General features: G+C 54.9%; 1 pseudogene; it reads left to right on the forward strand.

Annotated features, from left to right (window-relative positions):
• Positions 1–21,718, forward strand: part of LOC141918807 (hydrocephalus-inducing protein homolog) — a 97,521-nt pseudogene extending 75,803 nt beyond the window's left edge.
• Positions 21,719–22,398: the final 680 nt, after the last annotated feature.

A 22,398-nucleotide genomic window follows, 5' to 3' on the forward strand; every position in this document is an offset into this window, starting at 1 on the left:
GAGTATGGGAGAAAATTTTTCCCGTGGCCCCTCCGCTGGTAAGTGGAATGGATACAGGATGAGATTAGGGTGATTTTGCCTGTGTTTGAGGAAGAGCCCCCTCCAGCCACGTCTGTACTTCGCTCCAAGCCATGGCTGCTCTTCTGCATCAGTTTCCATGCTCGACATCTTGATCTCTCCTCGCCTACCTCCAGGTTTTCGATGTCCTGCTGCTCTACGGTGTGCTGCAGCCAGGTGAGAGCCAGCGGGTCATGTTCACCTTCTTTGGCTACACAAATATCGTCGCCCATGTCATGGTGCTGTGCAGGGTGGAGGGAGGCCCGACCTATGACATCGTGCTAAGTGGAGAGGCTTCGCTCATCAGCTACCTCCTAGACATCACAGAGATCGACTACAGGCTGCAGGTACCACACGCTTCTCTTGGCCGAGGTCCTTGTCGTGAAACCATCACCGGCGGGTTGCCACCCACCTAGGGCTAGGGCTCTCTCCCCTTCCCAACTACTTTGTTGGCTCTATGGCTTGGAAGTACAACCTTGGAGTGATATGTCCTGCATTCAAGCTGGTTTTTAAAGGCCATCTCCACCCCCCTCCAGCTGGGAATTCCTCCTCCTCAAGGTAACTAACAGCACCTCCTGGGGCAGGCAGGGTCCCAGTGGTGATCTCCAGAGGGACGTGCCCCAAGACATCCATCTGCTGATCCACTCCTAAAGCCTGAGGTCCAAGGAGGTGCTCTCTTTTGATGTTCTTGATTAATCAACAAAATAAACGAGGGAGGAAGTTAATTGGGCTTCCCAGTCACTGTAGCTGGAGAGAATGTCCTAGAATAATCCCCACTTCTTTTTGGTTAAAAACCCCACAGATATTTCCAGCTGTTGCCCTGTCTCCCATTTTGCTGTCACTGCAGGTGCTTTTTCTTCTGCAATGTCTTGATGCCACCTCCTTTGTTCCAGCTGGGTGTGAGATGACACCATGAGGTGCAGAGAGCTTGTCTCCTCCTTGGTTTCCTTATGACTGATCTCTGTGGTTGGCATTGCCCCTCTGCATGCCGCCATCAGTATCTGTTCCTGTGTAGGGCTAAGGGGTGCCCTGTGGCGGTGGCTTCCCCAGGTTAACCTGGGAGACTCAAGTGCCCGTACCTCCTCTGCCTCTGCTTTTCTCCTGTGTTGAGTTCATTTGCTCACATCCCAATGAAAGCAGAAGGAGGTTCCCAGTATCAGGCCTGTGCCTTCAGCTTCCCACTCCTCTGTCCTCTCTTCAGCTGTTTAACAAAGTCACCGAAGCAGAAGTCACCCTGCCGAACAGCGGGAAGATGGGATTCACCTACGTGGTGCTAAGGCCCAGCGCAGGCACCGCAGACAGCCCTCTGCCCGGTGTGCCCCTGGTCCTGCCCAGCACAGTGAGTACGGAGGTGGCGCGAGTGATTGACCCTGGCTCTGGGTCAGGCTGCCCAGGAGGGGGTTGTAGGGGAAAAAAAACAAAATTAAAATAAAATAAAACAACCCACAAAAGCAGACAGGAGAGACAGGGCTGCAAGCAGCTGCTACTGGGAGGCAGGGAGGGTCAAGCAAGCGTGGTCCTCATCGCCCTTCATGGCCTTTGCCGGCGGGTGACCCTGCTGTCACACAGCAGCCACCGGCCGGAGGCACCAGTGCTTCGGTGGCTCTGGGGACCCCAACTGCTGAGTGCTCCAGCTGTGCGGGCACTGGGGTCGCACTGTGCCGGCTCTCCTGAGAGTCACCTTTCCCAGGGTGTGTGATTGGACAGGGCTTACTCCTTGTCCCTGCCTGTAGCACACCCTGCCAGTCCCCTGCCAGCACTGAGCGGGACTTAAATGCTCTCACTTGGGCATGAAGCTGCTTTGCCAGAAATTGTAGCAGCCCCTGTACCGGTCCCCCACTCCCCCAGCTTTGCTGCTTCGCAGCAGCTTTGTGGGGCAGTGAGGGGGCCAGACAGGAGCAGGGCTGGAACAGTGAGGAGAGGACTTTGCAGCATCTCACCATCCCAACTTCTCAGTCCTGTGTTGCTGTCTTTGGGCTGGAGCAGCATTCCTGTCTAGTGCCTTTTTGCAGTGGGAAGAGGAAGCCAAAGGCGTTCACATTTCCTCATGCCTGTCTCCTACAAGGGGTGACACACTGATGCCCTCTTCCTGCGAACTTCCAAAGACCCAGCTCTGCTCAGACCCGTGCAATCAGTTGCTGTGACAGCCCCATTGGCACTGGCAGCTTGGCAGGGCTGGCTTTCGCTGCAGCTGTGTTCTGCGCTGCACCAGGGGCTCAGGGGACCAAGTGGCAGGATCTGTCCCGCTCAGCAGCTTCTCCCTGCAGCGTGAAGGGGAGTGGGGAGCCGAGGGTCAAGCCCAGTGTGCAGAGGGCGAGCCGAGGAAAGCTGCGGCTGTGTCCCGTCACCCCAGGCTGTGTTGCTGTCTGCTTGCATTTGCTCTCAGCCTGGCTGGCGGGAGCCTAGCCTGGGGCTCAGGCAGCTTTCTGGAAGCCTGGAGAGGAGGTGCCCTTCCTGGCAACACCTTCCCTAGATCTCGTCCTAGTCTCTGCTCCTGCCTTTCCAGAGATGCATGTTTGCAGGTCACCGTGAGTCTGGATAGGCTCACGCACCCCCGGTGTAACCGCACAGGCAGGAGGTGTTTGGTTGGGATCATTTATAAGGGGTCAGGCCCTTCAACACCAGCCTGGGAACCGCTGATGTGCTGTGGCAGGAGCTGCTGGCCATGCTGAGAGTGTGGGCACTTCCCTTATTTTGCATAGTGGCTGGTAAAAGAGCTTTTATTTCTTCAGTCTGGCTCTTGCTAGCAGAGGGTAAACACCGCTAGGGGCAGAGCTGTGCTCATGCTGAGCAAGGGGCGGTCTGTGGGTCTGTCCTGGGGGAGTGCATCCCTACGAGCCCTCTGAAGGACCTGGTGTAGGAGACTTCAGCTTCTGGGTACAAGAAAGCTAGAAGGCGATGTTGTCTGATACTTTCTTATATATGAGAACCTGCCTTCTCTTCTCGGCGTGTCTGTCGTCTGAGCCATCCCTCCACCAAACCCTCTTTGGTTCATTCCCTCCCTCTTCTCCCACACCCTGCAGGGTTAAGTTGGACCTGGCCAGGAGCAAGTCCTGAAAGTCTATTACCTGCCAGGAGTGCCTGGAGCCTTCTGCAGGACTTTCCAGATCCAAGTGGGTCACCTAGAACCAGAAGAAATCTCCCTGAAAGGAGAGGGGACCTTTCCCAGGATCTACTTGGACCTGTCCAGGAACATCAAAGGTGAGCATGGCCTGTCTGCTCCCCAGGAGGATCCCCTGTTTCTCCTCCATGTCAGATGCCCGTAGGGCAGCTCACACCTGCCTCCATGGAGCCTGGAGGTTTCAGGGCTGTCAGACCAACACTCAACCCCCTGGTTGCTTCCTGAGGCTCTGGCAGATGAGCCCGTGTGGGCTTTGCCCCAGGAACCATCCTGCAGAGCTTACCAGCATGTGTCGGAGTCCTGGGAAGGTGGTGGCTGGACAGAAATGCTCGGGAAAGCTGAGCACAGGCTGGCAGGGATTTTGGCAGGGTTGGATTTGCGTCACATTGCAGGGGATGAGATGCTCCTATGTGGGGAGGAAGATGGGTGGGAATGAACATCAGGGTTGTTAGAGGAAAAGCAGCATCTACTTTCCATACATTGCTTGAGGAGGGTGTTTCTGGGAGAGGCCAGAGTCGAGGAAGTGGGGCTTCCCAGCTTAAATAGGAATGGCGCTGTGCCACGCTTCTATTTGTGTATGTTTTCTTCCTTCAGGAAATGAAAAATATGAGAAGGTCCTCAAGGAGGTGATAGAAAAGATGGAAGACAGCCAGAGAGAGGAAGCAGTTGTTCTGGGGGAGGCTGTGGCCGCGGAGCCACCCCCAGATCCCTTGGATGCCATGGTGAGAATGGCTGCTGCCCCATTTGACACGTGCCTCCCTCCCCTGGTGTCATTTGGTCCCCTGCAGCCCACAGCAGGCTTCCCGGTGCCCTGCTGGCACTTGGGACCTCCCTGCCCATGATCCTGCATCAGGACACCCAACCTGCCCATGATCCTGCATCAGCTCAGCATTGCCCCCAGGGCTGCCCCAGGGAGAGATCCTGAAGACCCTGCTCAAGTGATTGAATTTATGGTACTTTGGGATGGAGATGTAGGTCATCACTGGGGTATTTGCTGCTCACAACCCAAGCCCTGCCAGGTTTACAGAGCTTAATAGCAGCAGCCTGACTGCCCTGGGACTGTGCTGCCAGGACTGATCTCTAAGAGACAGCAGCTTTATCGTGGCTCCCTTTACGAGAGAGCTTTTGTCCGAGCTGCTTTGGCACTGGCTGGGGCCAGGCAAAGACTTGGAGCTCTGGAAGGTTCACGGCTTGTCTGTCTGTTTGTCTGGCCAGATCAGCTTTTGTAACAGTGACTGGGCAGGCGAAGATACTGGAGTTCATTGCCCTTGAGATGAGGCCCTGACTAAGAGAGCAGGAGGTGTCACAGACACTGAGCAGCAAGACAGAAGGACCCCATCACCCCTCTCAACACAAGCAGGGGGGAGCCTTGGGAAGGACCGTTGCTAACCAGCCACTGCCTTTCCTTCCCTCAGCTGGACCCTCGGCTGCAGATGCAGATGGAGCAGATGCTGATAGAGGAACACGCCCTGGAGCAGCAGAAAGCTCTCACCTCTGGTCCCCCAGAGGCCACTGCCTTTGACCAGCACACTCGTCAGAGGCTTCTCAAGTTAGTAGGGCCTCTTGTACCCTATCTTCAGGTGCCCCAAGGGTAACACCCAGCAGTGCACCCCTGCTCCTGAGAGGTCCTTGTGTCTGCAGAGCTGGGGATAGTGGGGACTTCAGAAAGGGTCTGATCCTGGTAGCTTTGACATGCTCCCTGTGAGCAGCTGAGTGTCCTCACTTCCACAGAGCCACCCTGAGCTTTGGAGGTGCTCAGCTCCCCACAGGCTCTGGGTCCTGCTCTTAGGGCTGAGGGGGTCCAGTGCAGAGCATCAAGCCCTTCCAGAGAGCACCAACACCATCCCTGCTGACCAGCTCTGAAAGAGGCAACTCAAAGCTGGCATCTTTGTTCCAGCTAACAGACCACACTGCGCAAAAAGAGTAGGGAACTGCAGAGGTTGACACACCCTTGACAAACCCTAAATCAGGTGGCTTGGATGCTGGTGGGACTGCAGGGCTTACCTCGGTAACTTCCCTCTGCTCCTTCATGAGGAGGCACGGGCATGGTAGGCTCCAGTTCAGGAAGATGCTCTGCAAAACAGATCACGTATGTGCTTTCCCAAGTGTGATTGCTCTGGAAAAGGACCCTCCCGTGAATCTTGTAGGTGTTGATTACTGCATTTGTCGGTGCTGCTTTGGGGACAGATCTGGTTGCAGAGCAGTGAAGATTTCCTGTGCAGGCGAATCTTATGACAAGGTCCTGAAGCCGTTTCAGGCTGGGGCTGTACACCAGGCTTAGCAGTTTCATTGAGACCAGTGGAGGTCCACTGGACTTATCTACAGTGGCTTTCTATAGCAGAGGAGCTGTGACCAGTATTCATTTTAAACTAGTTTTATTTTAAGGTCCCACTGGTAGGTGATAAAACCTAGGTCCTATGCTCCTCGTGACTTACCAAAGTCTTATTACCAGGTGGTCAGGCCTTGGGTTTCATGGGCTTGAGTTGAGTTTTTACAGCAGCGAATCCAGAAATACTCACTTTATTTGCGTCTTCCATGCTCTTGGAAATGTAGCCAGGCTGTGGTTTAAGGACTGTCCTTACTCCTCCTTTCAGAGTTGAGCTGCCCGAGTACCTCCTGGACTTTGGGTACGTGATTCTCGGTAACACCCCCACGCACGTCGTGAGGATCACCAACACCGGGCAGTTCCCTGTGTCCTTCCACACTGATAGACGGGTCCTGCGTGACACAGGTAACCGGTGCTGGAGAGACTTCACGTGGGCTTGAAGGAGCTGTCTCTGACAGATTAGCTTAAGCCACTAGACATGGGGAGTTTTTTTGAGTGCTTGTGTGTATAACTTTTTCCTCCTTGGGACCCTCTGCCTGGTGCTTTAGAGCCTGAGTTCTCCTGGCCAGCAGTGCTCAGAGACCCGGCCTGCCTGTGCCTGCCCTAACACTTCCCTGCAGGGGCTGGATGGGCTGATCACCTTGGTCACCTCTCAGCATCTTCTGCTCTTGGCTACCATGAGCATCATCTGACGGGCACTCCATGGGTTTGTGTTGCAAACAGATGGACGTTTTGTGGTTTGGAAGTGCTTTGTTTAAAGTTCATAATGCCATAGCACTTCTGTTCAGCCTTTATTGAGAAGACAGCCTGTGAGGCCCTCTGTTGTATCAAAATAGGCTTTCTAAACAGGCCTTGACATAAGGCTGCAGTACCAGCAAACGGTAACTCGCCGTGTCTGAAGGGTGATCAGGTGCCTCCTCTAAATTGTTTTTCAGGGAGTACCATGGCATGGGGGAATCGTAGTTGGAAATTCTCCTTTGGAGAGGTCTGTGCATCCTTCCCTGGGATGCCTAGTGAAGGAATGGTTGGAGCTCCTCAACTGAGATGTTTCCTTTTTACCATGTGGGTCTTGGATTCTGACTGTGAAAGCCCTTTCTCCTTGTATGGTGACAAGGGAGAAGGAGTGGCAATCTTCTCCACAGGTACAAAGGGGTCCTTCACAGAGCTGCCAGCCAGGACATATGGCCTTAATGTGCTTGTGACACATTCATGTCTATTGTGTATCTCAGCTGCTTTATTTTCATCTGTTCAAGGTTTCAGTGTAGATCTGGACCACGTGAAGCACCTGCTCTGCTGCGAGACCAAGGTGTCTGAAGTGCGCTTCGACCCACAGAGCGCCAACCTGCCACTGGGAGAGGTGGACGTGCTCCTGCCCATCAAGGTACGTACGGCGTGCTTCCTCACCCCGCTGTGCCCGTGCACCTCTCGGGGCAGGTGGAGAGTCGGTGACAGCAACAGATGTCACCGGGGCTCTCAGCTGGATGCTCGGTCCTTCCCTAGGTAGCAGGAGGCCCCACGTTCCATGTCCACCTCCATGCCAGCGTGGCTGTGCCATCCCTCTGCGTCTCCAGGGACAGACTGGAGTTCTCCACTCTCCAGTGTGGGCAGTGCCAGGAAGAAACTGTCCAGCTCCACAATCAGCTCCAGGTCCCCTGTAACTGGCTCATCACTATAAATGAGCCTGTTAAGAAGGTAAAGCACAGACAATGCGTAACACGTAACTTCTCGGTTGGGTTTTCTTTGCCTCTCTTGCCCTTTCTGCCCCTGTGGCTGCGTGAGCACTTGGGCCACAGCTCATCTGAGGAAGCTTTGGAGGGTACAGAGCAAGGCTGGCTCACCTGGACCTGTGCATTAGCTGGTGCTTCACTTCTCTGCCACCTTCCCCCGTTCCTCCTCTTCTGAGGATGGTGCCTCCCCATCTGCCAGCCCTGCCTGTTTTCCCTCCAGTTCTAGGCCACAGGTGGCCTCGGCTGGTTTGGCTGTGGGTGCCCTCAGCACCATGACAGTGTCTCAGAGCACTGGAGGAACCGAGGGTCTGTCCTCGCAGACCAAGGAGACCTCACACAATTGTTTTTTTGTTCTCAGATGGACAGACATTGGCCAGCGAGGATGTGTCGGAAGGTGCCCCAGAAGTTGAAGGCCCAGCCCTGTGTCTTCGAGGCGCTGCCCTCGGCTGGATCCCTCGCTCCAGGACAGCGATGCAATGTGCGAGTCAGGTTTTCACCCACAGAAGAGGTGAGATCAGCAAGTGTCACCCCCAAGAGGTCTGGCAGGGCAGTGTGGTAACGAGAGCCCAGCACAGGGAAGAGGAGACGGCGTCTGCCTCCACAGAGAGCTTTCTGCAAGCACCGTACCCACTGTGCCTCAGTTCCCCCTGCAGCACACTCTTCTGAGAGGGGCTTTGAAATCCCCCTGGGGAGCTTGCTCAGCATCAGGGCACGGTGAGGTGGCTGCCTCTCGGCGCATGGGGGGAAATCTGCCTGTTTGCCCTCGTCTCCCCCTTCCACAGGCCTGTTTAAGGCTGCAACGCCCTGGTGCAGAGCAGCTGGTGCGCTTGCAGGGGATAACCCTGGAAGGGCCAATCTAGGCAAGTCCTGCTGCTGGTACCAGCAGACAAAACAGCCACCAGGCACCTTCCTGGGCACGGCAGGACAGTCGTCTGCAGTGGTGTGCTGCCAGCAGTCCCTGTGGCTCTGGCCCAGCCTGCCTGCACGTTCCCAGGCAGTCTGGGAGTCAGGTGAAATGATGGGGCATTCCCAAAAGCAGTTTGCCTGTGGCCACTGTGACTTGGAAACTGGCAGTGGGTAACAGGATGGACACAAGTGCTTCCGTGCCTGGGAACAGTCCCAGGGATGTTTTAATTGCTGTAGAGGTGTAACCATCTTGTGTCTGGCTTTGACCAGAGCCAAACACTGATCAGAGAAGACGACCCTTATTTCTAGCCAGTGAGAGCTCATCTGCCTCATTCATAGAGCTGATGTTTGCCTGATGCAGCAGTGCCAGGACTGTGTCTGGGCAACATAACCCTGAGGACCTTTCTCATGAGCATCACACTCCCTCGTGACTAGGTGAAAACATCTGACAGTGCATTTTAGATTCGTCTGACACCCAAATATCCAGTTACACTTCACACCAGGATTCATCCCAGTTACTCAGAGCCAGCATGCAGATGCTGTAGCCCCTGCTGGAAGTAAATATCTGTTTTCTATTCCCCTTAGAGGTACTGGTGACACCCCTGCCCTGGGGCAAGAGTTGAATTTGAGGCCCTGTCACCTGGGACTTCATGGAGGAGCTTTCTGTGCTTCTCTCTTTTCAGAAGTCCTATAGAAGTGAGGTGAAGATTACCATTTGTCAGAGCAGCCAGCACCTCCAGCTGCAGGTCTCGGGGTGTGGGCTGGAGCCACAGCTGGAGTTCAGCCCCCCAGTGCTTGAGCTGGGACCGTTGCTGCTGTACAGCTGTGGAGCAGAGGGGACGGTGGTGGTGAAGAACCCATGCAAGTTCCCCATCGAGTTTTACTCACTGGAGTTCGACCAGCAGTACCTTGCTGAGGAGCAGGTGAGAGGGAAGGTCTGGTCCCCTTGTGCACGCTCCCGTAGCTTCACAGTGCTCCAGCATTCCCGGGTTCGTGCCAGGGAGATGGAGACAGTCCCCAGGGCAAAGTCTGGTGGCATTTCAGGGTTAGCCAGCTCTGCTGGCAGACTGTGGAGGGGCTTGGATAGTCTGTGTTGTTAGAAACACGTCCTGCATATGGCTTCTCTTCCCTACATGCACAGATCCTGCAGACGCTTAAAGACTATGATTGCCACAACACCTTATTGCTGCCTCTGCGTGCCCCGGGTGAGAAGCTGCCCCCTGAGGTGCTGGAGTACTATCAGGACCAGAAGAGGCTGCAGGATGAGCAGACAAAGTCCAAGACTGCGGAACCAGCAGGCCAGGACAACGGTGAGGGTTTGGCATTGGCTGTCCTGAGTGTGGACACAGCGGGGAGTCCAGCCCGCACACCCCAAGCTCTCCATGGGAAGCCCAGGCTTTTAGCAGCCACCCATTCCCCAGCTTGGTGGAGGAATTCCAGCATGAAGGTCTGTGGCTTGTAACACGCATCCCCTACCAGCCCTGAGTGCAGCCAAAGCAAGCTCATATCTGCCTACCATGGACCAGGGAAATAATCATGTTGTCCTCTTGTGTCCCCTAACCACAAAATATAGGATTGGATGAGTTCTTCAGCCAGCAGGACCAGGTCTAATATCACCAGCTATCTTATATTTGTTCCTTCCCAGCACCAAAAGCACAAACTCAAAATCCCCCCGAGGGCAGAGACAGCCTGGACAGACTTCTCCTTGGGAAACTTTCCATCTTTTGCACGTAGCCGTGCAAAGTGGCAAATGTCAAAGAACAGATTGCCTGGCCATGTCCACCCTCTTCTTCCCTCCCTGTGTCCTTCCTCCTCAGCAAACTTTGAAGATGTCCAGTCTCTGTCAGATCAAGGAAGAAAGTCCTCTGCTGGGATCATTCACACTGTCTCATCCCAGAGCTCATTCATTTTCCCCTCCGTGTTTGATGAAAGCCAGTCCAACAAGTGGACTCTAAATCTGAATGCGGAGGAGGAGGAAGGTGTTGAGAAAAGACAGGGGATGGGTAATGTTGCAGACAGGGCAGGGACAAGTGAGAGGCCAGAGAGGTTCTCCCCAGTTTTGCCAAATGAGCACCTTTTCCCCCAGGAGCTGCTGGGATCAGGATGATGCTGTTCCCTTTCCTAGGCAGGGCAGCACGATCTCTGTCCTGCGTGACACTGCAAGCGAGATGGCTTTTGGTGACCTCCTAAGGGCGAAGGTGGGAGCTCTTTGCAAATGCTGTTACGGTGAATTCAGAGCCCAGCTACATCTCCTGGTATAATATTCCTAAAGCATCCAGCTTTTGGATAATGGTTTGATCCACAAATGGAGCCTCTCCCTTGGGACGGTGTAAAATGCCTGGTTCTGCCTGTCCCCCCTTTACTCAGCAGGACCTGGGACCAAACTCCCATGAGGACCATGTTGACAGGGCACGGGAGATTTGGCCCAGTCCTTTTAGGTATTCCCAAATGCTTGCTCTTTCCTCTTTCTGCCACCCCATTTCCTATACTCTGAACAGGCACCTTGATCACCATCTAGGGCAGACCCTGATCTGCACAAGCCTAAAGGAGGGGCATGGTGAGACCTCGGTGTGGTGTTGGTTTCAGCAGAGTCTTCTCTCCCAGGATCTGAGGGGATGGGGAGGATGATCAGGATCATAGGTAGGCAGGAAGCTGATTTTTCTATCTGGTTCTGCACAGCAGAGCATCGGCAGAGCATCACCAGCAGCAAGGCAGCCGCGGGAGAACTGGCCGACAGCCCTGTCTATAGGGCCATCACCCGCCACTTTGGCATCGATATCTCTGCAGAGGGGCGCGCGCGAGGGATCGTCGTCATCATCCATGGGGCACCCCTGACAGGTAGGTGAGCCACAGCCCATGTCTGCAAGGAGTGGGGAAGCAGGAGAGACACATCCTGGTGGGCTGTGGTGCTTGGTTGACCAGTTGAAGCGAAGCGAGGTAAGCCACAGCTCTGCTGGTACATGAAATGGTCCCAGGCCTTCACCAGCTGGGGCAAGTGCTGTGGCTCACCCTGTGTCCACACAGCTAGGCTATCGTTCCCCCACACAGGGTGGCCACGTCCCCGTTGCTTCGTGGGAGCACAGTGCCTAGTGCCCATGTTGCCTCATGGGAGCAGTCCCTCACCCACGCTGACCCCCAGACCGTGCCCAGACGCTGTCTGAGGCAGCGCTGGCCAGCACAGGCTGGTGAACGCTCTGAGTGGTGGCGGGACAGGGCTTGAAACAATGTTCTGGCCCAGGGTTGAGGTCACCACGAGGGACAAAGTGCTCAGCTGGATGTGAGGTGGAGGTGATCCTCCTGGCTCTAGAGGAGAATGCTTCTAGCCATGCTCAACTACCTCCCTCATGGTCTCCCCTAAAGGGGCACTTGATTTCCGACTGTCCTTGAAACTTTGAAATCCTGTCTGGGGACTTTCTAGAGCCTGTCCTGAAAATGCTTCACATGCAAGTGTCACCGAGCACTCTTCCTCTCTCTCAAGGAAAGACAGCAGCAGCGGTTGCCCTGTCCAAATATTATGGCACTGCCTGCTTGTCCATCGACACCGTGGTGAGAGAAACCATCTCGGACAGGAGCAGCTCAGCAGGGCTGTGCGCCCGGGAGCTGTGCATCGGGGCTGCCATCGAGCAGAGCTGCAAGGAGGCAGAGGGTGCCGGTAAGGAGAAACGCTGGACCTAGAGCAGCGCTTCAGAAACCCACCATGACCATCCACTTCTGCTTGCTCCAGAGAGGAAGTCTGACAGCCCTTGGGTCTCCTAGGGAACATGGGTGCAGCATGTAGAAATGCAAAGCCATTTCATAAAGCATCTCGTGTTATTAAAAAAAATAATCTCTGTTTTAAGGGCTCAGACAGGGGCACTTTTACTGCCTCTGGGCTTCTCAGCACATACTCCTTTTCCTAGGAGTGGTGAAGCACACCTGTATTTTTCTCAGGGGTTTTTTATATTTCCTCAAAGCTGAATCCAGCTGGCTCCTCGTGGCCATCATGCAGAACTGCTGCCCACTTTAACAACAAAGAAGCCCTCTGAAGCTGCTCATTAAGCACTAGACAACTGACTTTGAGTGTGGCTTCAGAAACATGAGAGGAAGGGAAGAATAACCTCCCAGAGTTTCAGATAAGACATGCTGCAGATGAGCTCTTTTCTCCAGAGGTTTTCCTATACACACTGTCAGGTCACACAGCTCGTGTATGTGGTGCTGTTCTCCACCTGAGACCAGAGACTTTTAGAAAATCTGGTTGGGCAGTTGGTGCCCCGCGCTCTGCAGGGTGAGGCCAGACCCTGGTTCTGGTGGGGGAAGTTTTGCATTGCTCTGCTTTGAACCTGGTTGGGTTGGGAGCTGGTGGAAGGAAGAAGGGTCTGGGCTTCAGGTGGGGTTATCCCATGCGGAGGATTTAGCTCCAGTGGAGATGGGGGATGCAACTGGGGCAGGGCTGCATGTTACCATCTCCATGTGAGAATGCAGGATGGGTGCAAGGTACACAAATGATGCTCCTGGAGGGTGGAGCCTTGGCTTGATCCATAGGGGAGCTAGTGTGCAGTGTCACCTGAGTGCACATTTGTGAGGAGGGACGTGGAGCTGTGCCTTAAAAACTCTCTGGCTTTAAAATCCAGTATCAGATGGTGTGCTTTACCATGCTAATAAGAGAAGCAGGGCAGGAGCTGCTTCTGGAGATCGGTGCTGCTAGTGCCCAGCAGGCTGGGAACAATGGCCGTGTCCCTTCCAGGGCGCAGGGCTGTGCCCGTTGGGGTGGAAGGTGCCTGCTTGCTCCCCACTGAGCGTCTGTCCACTCCACAGGTCACAACGCAGATGCGTCCCTCAGCCTGCAGTTCGGCACCAGGGCCAAGCGCAGCCTAGACATGAGACGGTCCAGCTCTGTGGACAAACTCAGCCTGCGGTCCGTCAGGTCCTGAGGCCAGGTGAGCGCTGCGGCGGGCAAGAAGAAGACAGATGGCCCCACACCCCAATCCCAGAAACAGCATCTGATGGATCTGACAGACTCCCAGGTGAAGCACGATCTGCACTGGTTAATGCCTGGGACCTTTCTATTGCCTCTGAGAAGTGAAGGGGCCACTTCCAGTGGAGGCTCTGTGTCACCCAGAGCCTGGTGCAGGGGTCTATAGTGCAGAGAGCCAGCTGGGCAGGCTGGGTGTGGCTCGGGGTGGGAATGAAACCCTGTGCTCTGGCAGAAAAACTCTACGGCATCTTAACAGATTGTTGGCAAAGTGCAGTCCTGGCTAACGTGACTGCAGCAGTGGGCAAAGCTGCCGGGTGCTGCGCTGGGGGCTTGCGAGCTTGGGTCTCTGCTGGCCACGGATGCACCCTCCAGCATGGTCCCCTGGAGCTGCTGGCCTGCAGTTTTGTTCTAGTCTCCTGCTAGTGAGAAACCCCAGCTCCAAGCCCAGCAGTTGGAATTGTTTGGGGGTTTCCAAAGTGGTTGATTTTTCTTGTGGTGTTCAACATTGCAGGGCTCATCAAGTTCTCACCTCTCTCCCCTTCCCTGCGTTCCTGCACAGCGATGGCTGAGCATCAGTGGCAGCACATCAGGAGAGCTGGGCTTTAGGAGCTGCGTGCTGCCCGAGGACCTGCTGGTGGCCATCCTCTCTGAACGGCTGCAGGTACGTGGGGTGGGGGCAAATGGTACGTTCTTGCTACAGAGAGACAGGCAGCGAGGTACAATTCAGAGAGGAGGAGGGCTGTGCCTGCTCTTGGAGGAGTCCTGGGCTGCGTGCAGGGATCCGTGGGTGAAGCTGCAGATGCCATAAGCTGGCAGAGCGTGGGGAAAGATCAGAGCTTGTCTGAGCTGCTGCACTTGGAACTGTGACGGCTGGTGATCTTTGACATCAGGCTTTAGTGACTAGCTGAGAGCCCAATGCGTGCGACAGCTGACTTTCTCTTCCTTTTCGACTTTATCTGCAGCTGAGTGACTGCTACCAGGGAGTGGTGTTTGATGGCCTGGAGACCCCCTTTGCACGCAACACGGCGTCTGCTCTCCTCTGCCTGCTCAAAGCTGTCAGAAATCGGCCTTACATCTATTTTGTGAACCTGTTCCAGGATTATGCTTCTTTGAAAGCCAGGGAGATGGCCGCAAAAGAGCAGGAAGGTGAGACTCTTCGTCTCCGTAACTCTGAAATCTTCTCTCTCAAGCCCTCAGCCTTACCCGTGTGCATCTGGGTTACCAGCAGAACTTGTAAGAGATGTTTTTATTAATCCTTCCACCTTCTGCCTCGGTGTAGCCAGCACTCAGCTCACAGCTGCTTAAAATTCAACAATGCTGAGGCTGACCTCAGTCTCTAACATTAAAGCCTGGGCACAAGTGCAAGCTGTTGTGGCTCAATAACTAATCACTGGCCAGCTGTCCACAGTGCTGGTGCATGTGAGCCAGGCAAGGCATGGGAACTCACTGGCCAGCGATAGTTTGGGGGCTTATCTGAATTCTGAAGCAGGGATGTGAGCTTGCCAGTATCTCCTGGCAGGATGATAGGCTGGGTCAAGACAGAGTTGTGAATCCTGGCAGCTCAACCAGAGCAGCAAGCTCTGCTTGCAGGCACTGATGGTTTCTCCTTGGTCTGTGCTGAAGGACAGGAGTGGGAGGAAGCTGCCAGGAGGGAGAAAGCACGTCTCTGGGAGATGGAAGAGGACGAGTATGATGCCCTCACCGAGGAGGAGAAAATTCAGTTTGATAACAGTATACTGCAAGTCCAGCATGAGAGGAAGAAAAGGTCTGTAAGCCTTCTATGGGTGCCTCCCCAGGATAGTGTCCCCAAAGGGTTTCCCTGCTCCGGAGACCTTGGTTGTGCTCAGAGGGGTTACCAAGGCCAAAAGCATTAATTACCAGCAGCACAAGGATTGCCAGTCCCACCTCCCTGGTTCCCAGCAGAGGAGGGACCTTCCTCCGGTGACATGAGAACATCTTCTCTCCGTTTTAGTGGTGAGCCCTTCGGCTTTGACACTGGCTGCAGGGAGCTGGGCTCTGTGCTTCCCTTGCCACAGTGCTTACAAGTGTCTCTAAGTTAATTATGTTTGTTCTCATCTTCATGGCCCTTCTTCTCCAAACCAGAGGGGTTGTGGTGTGGGTTGGTGTGAGGCGCAGCTGTGCTGGCTTGGTTTGGATCCCAGTCCTGCTGTAGGTGAGGGAGGCCCTTGCACTGCTGAGCTCCCAGGGTTTTCCTTACTGAGTGACACCAGCCACAAAAGCTGGTGTCTCTTAGGCTCACCTTCAGCTGCAGCAGCAGGTGAGCCTGGGAGAAGCTCTGATCCAGCAAAGCAGCCCTGTTCAAGAGGATACACAGGATAAGCTTAAGCCCCTATTAACCTGTGGTGGTTTGACCTTGGCTAAATGCCAGGTTCCCACCAAATCGCTCTATCACTTCCCCCCCTTCCCCTTTTTTCTCAACAGGGCAAAGAGGGGAAAGAAAATAACCAACCCTTGTGGGTAAAACAAAAGCAGTTTTAATATAAGCAAAGCAAAGCAAAGGTCCGCGCGCGGAAACAAAAAAAAAAAAGAAAAAACCAACAGATTTATTCACTACTTCCCATTAACAGGCGATGTCGGGCCTTCTCAGGAAGCAGGGCTCCAATACGCGTAGTGGTTGCCTCGGAGGACCAAGGGTGACCCACCCCCTTCCTCCTTTCTCCCAGCTTTATACTGAGCAGACGTCATATGGTCTGGAATATCCCTTTGGTCAGTTCGGGTCAGCTGTCCTGGTTGTGTCCCCTCCCAAGATCTTGCCCACCCCGTCCCACTGGGGAGGGGCGGGGGGGGGGGGAAATGTTGGAAGGAGCCTTGGTGCTGTGTAAGCACTACTCAGCAGTAGCCACAACACCAGTGTGCTATCAACACCCTGCCAGCTCCCAACATCAAACACAGCACCATGAGGGCTGCTACAGGGGAACCAATCCTGGCTCAGCCAGACCCGGTACATAACCCCTGCCTGAAACTTGGGGAGGGACTTGCTTAAAGCGAGCCTGTGTTTCAGCACTTCTTTCAACCCCAGCTGAAGTTTGTTTCCCTGGGAGGAGATCACTAGGGCTGCTTCAAACTGTGATTTCCAGGACAGGCAGCACAAGTTTCCCATGGTCCCAGCTGGGCTCCAGCAGGAAACCTGGTTGTTTGGAGCCTGTTTTGCAGGAGGGCAGTTACTGCAGCCTTTGCTTTCTGATTGATATGGCTAAGGAGCAGGCTGTGCCCAGGGAGAAGGGCTAGATAAGCCAAGTATTGGTGCAGGGATAAGCAGGTGTTAGTGATTTGTGAGCTGGTTTAGTGATTTGTGAGCTGGATATTGAGAGCTTCAGGCTCCAGTGTGGAGCAATGGTGGATCAGTCTTTGGCAGCATGCTGGAGGTGTCCAGGTGGACCTTATTGGAGAAGTAGTGCAATTTAGACCTTGTGACAGCAAAGCCTAGATTTGGCTGGCCCTGGAGGTCCCCTCCCACTTCCCTCACTTTGGATGTCCCAGCCTCCCCAGGTTGAGGGAAGTCCACAGAGCTGGTCTAACAGTTGTGCCTGGCCTTAGGGTCAGTGAATGAAGTGTGGGACCAGATAGGATTGCAGCGAGCCCTGATTTCTGGCGGTGACTCTCGGGGATGTTTTCTGTTTGTCTTGCTGAAGGAAGATGGAGTGGCTGGCTTAAGAGCTTGAGGAAAAGCACCGGTGGGAGCTCGAACGCTTGAGGGAGGAAGAATTGCTGAAGAAGTTGTCTAAGTGGGCCAAGAGAAAGCTTGGAAAAGACAAAGAAAATGCTTCAAGGAAGAAAAGCGAGCCTGGAGTCAGGCAGGTGGGTGGTTGTGTTTATAGAGAAGAGTGAAAGCCCTGGGGACCCGCCTGCCGAGCCGTACCATTCCTGGCGAAGCCAGCAGCCACCCGCAGTGCTGGGGGTGAGTACCTGGCCATCAGCAACACACGGGGCTGTGCTGGGAAACAGCAGCCAGTGTTTGATCGTGCTGCTGCTTCACCAGGGGTATTTTCGCATGGGTTTGTTGGGTAGAGCTGTTCTTCTAGGGTCATGCTGCCTTCGAGTCGTGGCTTCACGTAACTCCAAGCCCTAGATAGTTTTAGTTCAGCATTTCTCCCCGTTCTGCATGTGACTTACACCTCTGAGCCATGACCCGCCTGGGATGTGGTGTCTTTTGCTACCTGTCTGGCAGGAGATACCACCAGGCCCTTTAGGTATTCATTAGCAGCCAGACTTCCCAAAGTGTCAGCCAGACACAGGGATGGATGCTCAGCACACCAGAAACGTGCCCGGAGGACTGCACAGGAGTAAGGAGGTGTCTTAAGTTCCCTGTTTGGGTTGGGGAAGCTGTTCTGTTTCTCAGCTGGTTTGCAGGACTCCTCATCAGTCTGGCACTGGGGAGTTTAGTTTCAGTTGAGCTCAGCTGGGTACCAGCTGCGTTCTGAATTGGGATTTGTAGAGCACCTAGCACAGGTCTCAGATGAGGCGTGGGGTGCTATTGCAAAGATCACCGCTGTCCTACAGCATTTGAGTTGGTGCTTTGAAATGCTCACAGCTTCTTCCTGCTCCTCCTGCCCAGAATACGAATGCATCCACTAGCAACACCAGCGCATCCACCGGCAACCTGTCCAATGTCACCGAGGGGGGAGAGAAGAAGGGATCTGCAAAGGAGGATCCAGACTCTCTTGCAAGTAACAAGGAAGATAAGAGAAAGCAGAGCAAGGCTCCCCCGACAGAGGCCTGCCCAGTGGAGGTTGTGCAACCTGCAGACCCAGAACAGGGGGAAACCAAAACTGAGGCGCAGAGTGACAGCGAGAAGAACTTGGCCCTGAGGTTTAAGATCTACGAGGCATCACAGAAGGATGTCACACACATTTTGTCATCCTGGGACAGGGCTCAGGGTATCCTGCTGTCCCCTCTGAACCAAGAGGTGATGCAGCACCAAGTACAAGGCCAGCGCCAGCATTTATCCAGGCGGAGGAGCCGAAAGGACAGAGAGAAGGAGCGTCTAGAAAAATTGAAGGCTCTTGAGGACTCCAAGTTATCTGGGCTGGAAGGGGAAGGTGCAGAAGGGTCAGCCAGGGGCCAGGACGTCGGGGTGCCCTGCTTGGACATCCAGGTGCTGAGCTCTGCAGATGTGACTAGGGCGATCCTGGAGAGTGGCAAGCTGCCAGCGGCAGAGCAGGTAAAGCCCTTGTGAGACTCAGATGCTGAGCCTGCCGTGGTCTGGGCCCTGGTGCATTGTGTCCAACCAGGTGACAACAGCACAGAGCCTTGTCCAGGACACTGATGATGTTCCACGATGGCTTCACAGCAGCCACGTGGCTGGGGAAGTTCTTGCCATCCCTCAGATGGGTTGAAAGAGGGAGGGCTCTCTGTTAGAACATCCTCTCTGTTTGGAGAGTTTCCCAGTCTGGAAATCATTAAAAATGGTCCCAGGGCAGGGCAACTCCTGGTCATTGTTTCCTTCAGCCGAGTCACTCAGAGCTGAGATTTCTCTCTAGGTCCCACTTGTAGGTCCTGGCACTGCTCTGGAGCCTGCCCACCCCACTGGGCACAAAAAAGCACTGTACTCCATCTAAATAAAAAAACCCATTGCCAAAAGCTCAGTGCCTTTCAGGAAGTGTGAGGATGAAGGCGACGGGAGTATAAACAGGGTTTTCTCTTATGCTTTAGATCCTGGATGACCTGGGACTGGGTTCCTCGGGGCCTCCCATTCCACCTACTGCTTTTTACTCTGTGATCCGCTACCCGGAGAAGCGGATGGTCCCTGCAGCAGGAGAAGCCCTCTTCACCTTTGTGGTGCCAGAAGGTGCCACTGCAGAAGAAGGAAAGAAGGAAACCAGAAGTTTCTTGGACGTCCCCGTTGTGCCTGCAGTGAAGGTGCCAGGGCAGGGGCCAGGCTGGATGGGGGCATGGGGGGCAGGTGGGATGGAAAAGGATCACTGTGGAAGGGCAGTGAAGACATGATGGGGCCCCGTGTCTGCAGGCATCCCTCCTGTCTGTTTAAAATATACAGCTCTGCTTGAGACATAGGGCAGTTCTGTGAGATGAGAGAAAAAAAAAAATCAGCTAAAACCTTCAACTTCCCTTGAGGAGAGGGTCCTGGGCAGGAGGGGTGTTGTAGGAGAAACAAAGTCCCATAAGGAAGACCAAATCCATGGGCAGAGGTGGTTGGTAGTTTATTCTCCCTCCTGTCTGTTAACAAACCTGCAGCTTTCTCTCCAGGATGGGGGTGTCTCAGGGCAGGTCTCACCTCTCTCCCTTGGTGTGAAGGTGTCAGAGGAGCAGGTCACGCCAAGCAGGGGCCGGTCGGGGAAGGAGAAAGCCGCGGGCAGGCGGGAGGCTGTGAGGGAGAAGAGGAGCTCCAGCCGGGGCAGGAGAGGTCTCCAGGCGCCGGGCACGGGAGCACCCACGCGGCCCCCCGAGGCACACCAAAGCGACACAGACACAGTCCCATTCCCGGGGAAATCCGTCAGGTGAGCTGTGAGGGAGGAGGTGATCCCTCTGCTTCACGTCCATCTTGCCAAATGGGGTCCATCATCCCCAGCTCCACAGGGACCCTCTGCCAGTGCCTCCACGGGATGGCGAGTCCATGAGCCTCCTCCTTCTCTTGTTTGCTCATTAGCAATGTCTGAAGCCTCCTCTTTAATTGCCGGGCTGAGCAGCTGCCGGTGGATAGTGCCTGCCCACGGTGAGGTGGAACTGAAGGTCCAATTCAGCTCCACGGTGCTGGGGCAGTTTGACCAGACGCTGCATTTTGAGGCCCTGGGGACAAAGCGACTGTACCAGGTGCACTGCAGGGGTACCTGCCTGTATCCCACCATCAGCCAGGACCCATGGTAAGGCTGGGGCGTGGGAGCCTCCCACACTGCTCCCACCTGAACTCAGATCCAGGGCTGCCCCTTGTGCCCCAGTGACCTTCTGGCTTGGGCAGAGCATGCGGCCTGAGCCGCCCAGCATCTCTTCTGTGCTTGGAGCTGGGAACCAGTACTGGTACTATGGGAGACCTCGGCTGGTCCGAGGGATCAGAATGTAAGTTTGATATTGACCTTGAACAGATAACCACGTACCCTTAAGAGGCTTGAAAGTCCCGAGAAGAGCTGAGTAAACAAGATTAAGGAACTGCCAGACTGGAACTGCCTGACCGCAAGGAGAGGAAGGTTATCGAGGTTGCGGCAGAGAAGAGGTCATCCAGTCATGAACTGTTAGTCTGTAATTAAACCAATCATATATGGACACATACTCTTCATAAAGTTATAAAAAGGCTTGTTAGAATAATAAAGTAGCCATTTTTGCACAATTTGGTGTTTGTCGTGTCCGTCTCAACGGGGGGCACTGGGATGGTTACTGGGACGTACTGCAGGGCACTGGGACATACTGGGATATATTTGGGAATGCTAGCAGTGTTATTGGGATATATTGGGGAGCACTAAGAGGGTCATTGGGACATACTGGGGGCATTAGGAGGGATACTGGGACAGAATGTAGGGCACTGGAACATACTGGAGAGCACTAGGAGAGCCACTGGCACATAGTGGGGGGCACTGGGTGTCGCGGTTGATAGTATTGACACGGTGATGGTTTAGCAGAAAATCTGGATTTATTAATAACTAACAGCAATTTATCATTACAAAATAATTCAGAAATGCTGAAAGAAAGAAAAGCGACTTACTCACAGATTCTGAACTGCCCAGATTCACACTCCCTCGCTTCCCGGTGCCTTCATTGATCCATCGATCCCTGCGCATCCACCAACGGACAGACACCCAGAAACAAGGGTCCGTCCCCGCCATGAGCAGAGACCGAGCGGGTGACAGAGCAGCGAGCTCAGAGAACATTTCCCTCCTCTCGAGGTTAGAGCCAATCCTCCCAAGGCCTCGGCATTCCCCCGCGGGCGATCCCTGCGCCTCGAGCGGGGGGACCTCGCCCCGGCCTGCCCTCAGCTCTGGCAGCAGACAACACCTCCAGGGTTTGGTCCCTGCGAGGCTCCAGCTCAGGGGAGGTGCTGGTCACAGGCCGCTGGGATCCAGGGGAGCTCCAAGGGTCTCCCTGGGGGTCGCAGTTTAGAGGGTCCAAGATAACTGACTTTTGTCAGGTCCCTTCTGATGCCGTCCAGCAGCTGCACAAGAACTTGATGGATGTGCAACTCTGTTCTTGTTCCCATCTGGCCCCACCCCAGGCCCAGGTGTGCCAGGCCCTGAGGAGATGAGGGGCTGTTAGAGCCGATTCCCAGCAGGTGGGAGGGCAGGAGCCAGGCTCAGTAACGTTCTCAGTCCTTATCTCCAGAGACGGGGCACAGCTGGGGGAGGTGGGGGGAATCACACCCAGCACCAAGCACCCAACCAGGAGGGGCAGGGAGGGGTGAGAATTGCACCCCCACACCACCTTATCCCAGTTGTTGAGACAGGAGACAGCAACAGTCAGTCACAAACGAGCTGCCGGAGCGTCACAGGAGTTCATGGCACTGGCACCAAGTCCAAGTGCGCTCTCTGCCAGCCCTGTGCCCTGTCCCTGCGCCAGCCCCCCACTGCAGAGGATTCCCTAGAACCAACGGGATCGAGCAGCTCCCCACCCCTGCCCCTTCCCCGTTCCCAATGAACACCGCCCCAGCACACCCGCTCCTCTGAGCTCCTCACCCAGCGCAGAGCCCAGCCAGTGCCCCAGGAACAGCACTGCGATGTTTCCAGCAGCGTCACCGCCTTCCCTCTGCAGGACGGGCCATGGCCTTGGGTGAGCCCCGTCTGATGGCATCGAGGGACTCCTGGCATGGGGCTCTGTCTGGCTTTTGGAAGGACAGAGGGCAAGAGGCTGATCCAGGGTAATTCAGGTGGTGTAACACAGAAGGAAAATAGCCCCCTTCGAACCACATTAACACTTCATGTTTAAAGTCACATGGTTTGTTTGGTTTTTAATTATCCTACCCAGGTCTGAACGCTCAGGCCAGCAAAACCCCTCTGCATCCCGCAGCTTGTTCCCTTCAGACAGCACCAGACCACCTTTCACAGGAATAACTGCTTGCCACGGTTCTCGAGAAGCACTTTTGCTTCGAGGCTCACGACATCACCCTAGAGACTCCTTGTAGCTGATAACAAAGGGGTCACCCCGCCCCGCATACCCGGGGGGGCGGCCCTGCCCGGAGCAGGAGCAGCCGTTCAGTTCCCCCCCGGCCCCGAACTCACAGACACGCCCGCAACGAACATCGTACTTCTACCCGCCCCCCCGCGGCACCTCCACTCGCAGCGGGCACCGAGGGCACGGACGGGGCGTGCGGCGACACCGGCACCGGCTGCCTGAGCGACGGTGGGAC

The sequence above is a fragment of the Strix aluco genome, chromosome Z (assembly GCF_031877795.1).
Source record: "Strix aluco isolate bStrAlu1 chromosome Z, bStrAlu1.hap1, whole genome shotgun sequence".
Classification (NCBI taxonomy): domain Eukaryota; kingdom Metazoa; phylum Chordata; class Aves; order Strigiformes; family Strigidae; genus Strix; species Strix aluco.